This window comes from Lipotes vexillifer, unplaced genomic scaffold (genome assembly GCF_000442215.2).
Source record: "Lipotes vexillifer unplaced genomic scaffold, Lipotes_vexillifer_v1.1 scaffold1642, whole genome shotgun sequence".
Classification (NCBI taxonomy): domain Eukaryota; kingdom Metazoa; phylum Chordata; class Mammalia; order Artiodactyla; family Lipotidae; genus Lipotes; species Lipotes vexillifer.
In genome coordinates this window covers 241,832-250,962 of record NW_006770974.1, presented here as the reverse complement: position 1 = coordinate 250,962, position 9,131 = coordinate 241,832, and positions in this window count along the sequence as shown.

The following is a 9,131-nucleotide window of genomic DNA, read 5'->3' as shown; positions in this document are numbered from 1 at the left end:
TCTTGACCTAGTTATAAGTCTTGAATATAAAATTCCCATATAATTATTTTTGAAATTCTCCATGTGCATTAGTAATAACTTAACTTCAAATTTACCATATGTTTTTCTTCAAATTTCAAACCAGTAGCTCATTGTTCTTATAAATTAATGGCCTTCAATCTCATTTGGACAATCAACATGCCTGACAAAATTTGTATATGCTGCTACAGCAATTCCCATTCCTCTCTCACTGTTATTGCCAATTTTATTTTCATGGCATGTCTACTCCATGTTGCATCATTTTAATATTTAAAGTGTTGTGGCAGCTGTGTGATAGATTACTGGCCACAGGGTTCGAACCCTCAGACCTGCCTAATGTATATATTTTTTAATAGCAACACACATGAAGTAGCTTCTTTAAACCACTCTGAATTTCACTTACTTTACCTAAAAATTGGATTAGCTGACACATGTCTCGCACATTAAGTAAACTACCAGTCAAGACTGCTTTTTGTTGTTCCAGGACCAGAAGTTGAGTTTATTTTTAAACATCTTTTACATACATTGATCTTACGGTTCATAATTTGGCTTAGAAATAAGCAGTTAAAATCATCCATCATAGGAAATCACTCAGGTCAAAAGTTTTAAAAGGCCACTGGACAGCTTCTAATCTCTGTAAAGAGAGAAAAGAGTTTTTTCATAATGTCTTACTAATTTCTACTTTCTTAACTTTCTAGTACAGTAATTACTGTGTCAAGCAACCTAGATCTTTGGCTGATTTTTCTCTTGTATTTATTTCTGTTTGAGCCATGAACATGGAATCTTCATACTTTAAAAGTAAGATTTTAGTCAAATACAAATGATGGCTATATTAGTTTTCTAAAGCTACTGTAATAAATCACCGGTTTGTGGTTCAAAACAACAGAAAGTTATTTTCTCACAGTTCTGTAGACCACAAGTCTGAAAACAAAATTTTGCAAGCTTCACCCCCTTCTGAAGTCTCTGAGGATCATTCTTAACCTCTACACAAAGTTATGGTATAGTAAGAAACATTATTAATAACACATTATTAATTTTGTATTAAATATCTCTCACCTTCCACCTAGGTAAGGATAGGCTATCCACTTCAGTCCAAGTCTTGCACCTGATGTTCTACAGGGTGAATACTCAGGCAATAATGATGATGATGATACACACAAAAAAAGTCTTTTACAGTTCTTGCCATACAGATTATCATGCAAAGACATTCACACACATACACAACAGGTAAGGTTATTAACTGTATGATATGATGATGATTTACTATTCATTAAGAGGAAGTGAGTCATCATAAAGGTCTTCATCCTCACTGTCTTCACATCGAGTAGGCTGAGGAGGGGGAAGAGGAGGAGGGTTGGTCCTGCTGTCTCAGGGGTGGCAGAGGTGGAAGGGCAGGCTGAGAGGCAGACCTACTGCATGTAGCTTCATTGGAAATACATTGTAATTTCTGTCTGGCATTTTTGCTTTTTCATTTCTCTAAAAACGGTTCTATACAATACCAATCTTTCTTCCACTGTTTGCTTTAGTTTCAGTGCCCATATCATAGAGGGTCCAGGCTATAAGGGAGTTGAAATCAGTCCTGAGTAATCAGAGCCCTTCTGCCAGGTTGTCCAGCATCAACTTGTTTCTGGGCGCTGCTTCTTCCATGTCTTCTTGCTCATCGTCTGGCCCAGGTTGGGAAGTGCTCTTCTCCATCTAGTCATCTTCTGTCAATGCCTCTCATGTGGTGTCTATTAGCTCTTGAATATCTCTAGGATCCGTACCTTGAAAACTGCTACCTCCCACCCTTTTTGCCATATCCACAGTCTCTTTCATGATTTCCTTGACTGGCTCTGTCATAAATCCTGTGAGTCATGCACCAACATCTTTTCTAGCAGGAATTTTTTATTTTAGGCTTGATGGCTTTTTCTATAACAACTATGGCATATTCCAGACTTTCATGATATTCTGTCTATTAGGGTTCTCTTCCATAGTGTTGACAATCCTTTCCGCAGAGTAGTGTGTGTAATTAGAACTAAAAGAACTTATGACCCACTGATCTGGAGGATGAATTAGAGGTGTTGTATTTGGGGGAAAGCAGACCACTTTGATGCCTTCAGTGTTGAACTCAAAGGGTTCTGGGTGTCCAGGGCCTTTGTCCCATAACAAAAGAACTTTAAAAAGCAGTCCCTTACTGGCAAGGTACTTTGTGTCTTCAGAGACATAGCTTTGATGGAAGCAATCCAGAAAACGTGTTCTTGCTTTCCAAGACTTTTTTGTTGTACAATGAAAACAAAAACAAAAAACTGGCAACTGTTTTAATCTTTTCCCTTCAAGGCTCAGAAGTTAGCAGATATAGGGAAAGGGCCATCCTGATCTTACACCCAGCCACATTTACAAAAAATGGTAGATTTAGCCTATCCCTTCCTGCCTTAAATCCCGGTGCTGGATTCTCTTCCTTACTAATGAATGTTCTTTGTGGTATTTTTGTTTTTTTCAGAATAGGGTACTTTCATTTGCACTAAAAACCTGTTCAAGCAGATATCCTTTCTCCTTGAGGATTTTCTTAATGGTGTCTGAGAACTCATCTGCTACATCTTAGTCATCAGAAGCTGCTTCTCCTGTTACCTTGACATTTTTTATACCAAACCTTTCTAAAATTATCAAATCATCCTTTGCTGGAATTACGTTCTCCAACCTTAGATCCTTCACCCTCCTTTTGCTTTAAGTTGTTGTATACTGACTTTGCTTTTTCTCAAATCATAGTACAGTCTATAGGTATGATTTTCTTATAGAAATCCTGCATCCATGTAAAAGCTGCATTTTCAATACAAGATAAAAAGGTATTCACAAAATGTGCAAGTTTTTCATGCCTGCTGGTGTAGTATCAGCGATGGCTTCACAAATTTCCTTTTCTTTTTTTACAATTGTCCTTAAACTGAATGTATTTATCTTAAAATTGTGGCCAACTGCAGCTGCAGACCTCAATCTATGGCAATTCAACTCTTCCTTGTAATGTCATGACATTGCTTGGGAGCACTTCCAACATCACTAGTGGCACTTCACATGGGTCCCATGATGTTGTTAAGGTTTATGTTATTGCTAAACACAATGAAAAGTACATGAGAACTGTGAGAGATCACTTTTTTTTTGTAATACACAATCTACTGGAGTGACTGTTCACGTGGAGGTGATTCATGTAAATGGCATTTTAAGCACGTACACACGACTCTTGAGGTCATCACAATAGCAACAGGAGATGGCTGCAAAATTATTACAGTAGTTCAGTACGTACTACAGTTAACTTTGTGCAGTTTTGACTTGACACTGAATCTTTGTTTACATTTCTCTCAACTGCGAGTGGGATCACATAGAGTCTGTGTGCATAAGTTCTGTTAAATTTTAACTTTTTATAAAGTTTTGTGTATATTTTATGGTAGTAAACAATAAAATAGACTAGTATTTACATATATTTTATTAATTCATGGCATACCTAACTTTTTCTTAATTTTTTATTTATTTTTTTTATTTCTAGGCTATGGGGTTTGTCTGGGTTTTTTCCAAATTGTTACAAACATCTTAAAATGTTTCCAATATTTATTGGAAAAAGTTCACATATAAGTGGACCCATGCAGTTTAAACCCATATTGTTCAAGGGTCAATTGTGCATAGTAATAAAAAGGGCAGAACCACCTTCTCTTGTTTTAGTTTTCTCTGCTAACCCAAGAGGCCATTGTTCTTTCAGGAGATCATGTTCTTTTAAAGAGTGGAATCAATTGTGGACTGAAGGCCAAGTTAAAAAAAAAATAATCTAAGAGATCACATATGAATGCAAAGTCTCCTGTCCATATACATTTTGAAAAATCCTAATAATAGAATTTAAGTGCTATAAGTGATTTTTGGAGATTAATGTAAAATGGAAAAGAGAGCTTGAAGACAAAAAAACACCAGTGGTGTATTCCTGTTATCAAAGTAGAATGATTATTAATTTCACTTTGTAAAAATTACACTTGAAATTGAGACTGGAAAAATAGTCTAATGCATGATTAAAGGAGTGCTATGTCTATCCTAAAACAGGTTTTTGTTCACTAAGAACAGATTATATCACACTAATCTTATTTCTGGCAATGCTGCTTGCCTGCTAAACAATGAAAATGTGTAATAAGATGTTTGAAATACAGTATGAAGGTAAATGATATTTTTATGGAAATGGTGAAGAAATATGGCCTTGCTTCTGCTCAGTTAGGGGAGTTAGTAATGGTTTGAAATGCTTACATTAAAAGTTGCTCATCAATTTTGTCATAGAAGAGAACTTTGTTTTCAACCTGCCTTCTTAAGCATCTTTTTTTCAATAAAACTGGCTGAAGACTTACAAGGTATGTTTAACAAATATGTTCATTGTTTGAATATATGTATAAGGGCCCAAGTTTGGGATGACAAAAGAATAAATTCATAATATCACAAGGAATTACAGCATTAGAATAAATCTAGGGAAAAATTTGAGTTGTATTAGAGATGAGCATCAAATAAGTATACAAGAATAGGATGAAGAGGCCATGGAGGTTAGCAATAGAAATTATAGAAAGAAATCATGGAAGAGACAATTGGCAGTAAGAAAATTATTACATAATAGAATCATATGACTACTAAAAATAGCTACTGCCATTGTCAAAAGTATATAATTTAAATTCAGTTTTATATGGGTAATTACCATTCTCCATAACTGGAGTTTGGTTTTCTGTTTTGAATATTACTCTTTAAAGAGAATGTTAACCCTAGAATATATTTAAAAACAAATAGCCAGAAAAATGACCTGAGGGTATATGACTTGGAAAAGAGAAGAATATGGGCAGAAAATTAGAAATGTAGATTATTAGAAAGGCTGGCATGTAGAAAAGGTTCTATTTGGCCCCAAAAGGTACCACCAGATCGATAAGCAGTCTCTGCAGAAAATAGGCCTCAAGAATTAATCAAGCAAGATCTAATCCAATACTGACGAAACTCCAGAAACAATGATTTGCTTGTAATTGGGATTGTACAAAAGAAATCAGGTTCAGGGCTAGAGAGGGGAGGTACTTAAATTTGATTATTATAAAAGAAGATTACAAATATCTACAAATATCACTCATCACCATTAAGGTCTTTTCAACCCTGACATAATCGGAAATACATGTTTAATTGTGTTATTTGTATGGATTGGATTTCGGAGACATAAGAATTCCTTGTCTCTCCAAAATAGGACTTTTTCTTGATACATCTACATGAGACACAAATACATATTACTCAGAATGAAGGTCTTCTGGCCATCCTTATACTCTTATATTCATATATACATATATATATTCTTATATTCTCTGGCCATGATTCTTATAATTAAGGTATTCCAATATTTCTTTAAATATTAATACTTTTGATTACAGGATTCATTATGAAATTTAAGTTATATTGTGAACTTGAGGGATATCTATATACAAAGATACACAAATAATATTTTTATATTCCATAGAAGTCATTGAAAAATCCAAGAACGATGTATAATGGTTTTTTCATTTTTTTGTTTTGTTTTTTTACCTTTTCAAGAGTTTTAGCTGTTAAACACCTAACATGATAAGATATGGTAGAAGGAGAAAAGTTGATTTCAATTTTCCAGAAATTAAAAATGCACTTTTTTTTTCTTTTCTTTTTTCACAAAGCTTGTATGCTTGAAAACATTATATTCAAAATTTAGCGCAGGGACTTCCCTGGTGGTGCAGTGGTTAATAATCTGCCTGTCAATGCGGGGGACACTGGTTCGATCCCTGGTCTGGGAAGATCCCACATGCTGCAGAGCAACTAAGCCCGTGAGCCACAACTACTGAAGCCCGTGTGCCTAGAGCCCATGCTCCACAGCAAGAGAGGCCACTGCAATGAGAAGCCCGTGCATCACAATTGAGAGTAGCCCTCGCTCACCACAACTAGAGAAAGCCCACATGCAGCAACGAAGACCCAACACAGCCAAAAATTAAAAAAAAAAAAAAAATTTAGTGCAATTTTTTCTGAAATATATTCAGTTTCATATTGCCAAAGATCGCCAATCTTGGTTCATTTTGTTCCTTTTTATAAACCATGATTCAACTATACAGTTCATAGTTCTCTATAAAAGCATCAAGAGTCAGAAGCTTCAACAGATAATGTTTAAAAATTTTGTCAAATATATTCAGTTTCATATCACAACAGTCTTGATTTTTTGTAAAATAAGAAAAATAACATTGACTACTGTTTCACTAGCATGCTCTGTTTTCTGTACCTCCCTCTGTAACTCTACCACAGCATGTAACTGTTATAAGTATTTAAAACTTTGCACAAATATATTTTTTTGAACGTAAGTTTTTCTTTTTTTATTAGCAATTGTAGTGGGTTGAATGATGGCTCCCAAAAGATATGTCTATGCACAGCCTGTGAATGTGAGCTTATTTGGAAAATGGGTCTTTGCAGATATAAGTAATTTAAGACTATCAAGATGAGATCATCCTGGATTAGTCAGGTGGGCCCTAAATCCAATTATATGTGTCCCTTTAAGAAAATAACACATTTTAAAAAGCTGGTGGAGATGGAGATAATGCTGATCTCACCTTCCGAATGAACACATCAAAAGTACAATTATATGTGGAGCAATTCTCACTGAAAACAATCTGGAGATAATCTGAGCAGAGCAATCACAAGTACTGAAGTTGAATCAGTAATCAAAAAACACCCAACAAAAGTCCAGGACCACATAGCTTCACAGTGAAATTCTACCAAACATTTAAGTGTTAATACTTATTCTTCTCAAACTATTTAAAACATTTAAAAAGAAAGGACCACTCTGAAACTCAAAGCCAGCATTACCCTGATACCAAAACAAGGCAAAGACACTATAAAAAAGACAGTGACAAGCTAATATCCCTGATGAACAAAGATTTAAAAATTCTCAACAAAAATATTAGCAAATGGAATTTCAACAATATATCAAAAGGATGTTACACTAAAATCAAGTGGGATTTATTCCAGGCATTTAAGGATGCTTCAGTACCAACAAATCAATCAACATGATACATCACATTAACAAAATGAAGGACAAAAACACGTGGTCATCTCAGTAGATGGAGAGAAGTATTGGGCAAAATTCAACATCTATTCATGATAAAACTCTCAACAAAGTTTTATAGAGGAAACATACCTCAACATAATAAACCCATTTATGACAAACCCACAGCTAAAGTTATAATACAAAGTGAAAAGCTTCAGCTATTTCCTCTAAGACGAGGAGCAAGAAATGGATGCTCACTCTCACCACTACTAATTAACATAGTATTGAAAGTCCTAGTTGCAGCAATCAGACAAGAAAAAGAAGTAAAAACATCTAAATTGGATGGTAAAAACAACTGTCATTTGGAAATGACATGATATTATATATACAAAACCCTAAAGTATCTACCAAAAACTATTAGAACTAATAAATGAATTAGTAAAGTTGCAGGATTCAAGATTAATATCCAGAAAACTGTTGCATTTCTATATACTAATACCTATCAGAAATAGAAATCAAGAAAGCAATCCCATTTGCAATCACATCAAAAAGAATAAAATAACTAGGGATAAATTTAACCAAGAAGGTGAAAGACCTATACTCTGAAAACTATAAAAGACATTGACGAAGAAAATTAAAGACAATACAAATAAGTGGAAAGATATGTCCTTTGATTGGAAAAATTAATATTGATAAAATGCCGATGCCACCCAAAGCAATCTACAGATATTATGCAATCCTTATCAAAATACCCATAAAGTTTTTCACAGAACTAAAATAAATAATCCTAAAGTTTGTATGGAACCACAGAGACCCTGAATAATGAAGAAATCATGAGAGAAAAGGAGCAAAGCCGCAGGTTTCACACTTCCTAACTTCAAAGTACACTACAAATCTACAGTATTTAAAACAGTATGATACTGGCACAAAAATAGACACATAGATCAATGAAGCAGAATAAAAAGCCCATACCCCACTCCCAAAGAATAGACATCCCAGCAATAAACCCATGCACATAGTCAATTAATCCACATCAAAGGAGGCAAGAATATACAATGGAGAAAAGAGTCTCTTCAATAAATGATGCTAGGAAAACAGGAAAGCTATATGCAAAGCAATGAAATTAGAACTATCCTCACACCATATACAAAAATAAACTCAAAATGAATTAAAGACCTAACCATGAGACCTAAACCATAAAACTTCTTAAAAAAAATAGGCAATATGCTTTTTGACATTGATCTTAGCAATATTTTTTAGATCTGTCTTCTCAAGGAAGGTAAAAGAAAACAAAAGACAAAAAAACAAAAAACAAGTGGGACCTAATTAAACTTAAATCTTTTGCAAGATGAAGGAAACCATCAAAAAGAGAAAAAGGGAACCTATTGAATGGGTAAAGATATTTGCAAATGACATGTCTGATAAATGTGTTAATATCCAAAATACATGAAGAACTCATACAGTTCAATATCAAAAAAACAACTCACTTTTAGATAACCTATATGGGAAAAGAATCTGAAAAAGAATAGGTATATGAATATGTATAACTAAATCACTCTATTGCACACCTGAAACTAACACAACATTGTAAATCAACTATACTCCAATATAAAGAAAAAAAAAAAAAAAGCTCAGTTAAAATCTAAGCAGAAGAATTGAATAGACATTTATCCAAAGAAGACATACGGATAGCCAACATGCACATGAAAAGATGTTCAATATCACTAATCATTAGGAAAATGTAACTCAAAACCACAACGAGGTATCACCTCACACCTGTCAGAATGACCTTATGAAAAAGTCAACAAATAACAATATTGGCAAGGTTGTGGAGAAAAGTGAACCCTTGTGCACTGTTGGTGGGAATGTAAATTGGTGCAGCCACTATGGAAATGGAAAACATTATGAAGTTTCCTTAAAAAAATTAAAATTGGAACTATCATATGATCCAGCTATGAAAACACTAATTTGAAAAGATATATGTTCCATATACCAATGTTCACAACAGCATTATTTACAATAGCCTAGATATGGAAACAACCCAAGTCAACAAATGAATGGATAAAGAAGATGTGATATATATATA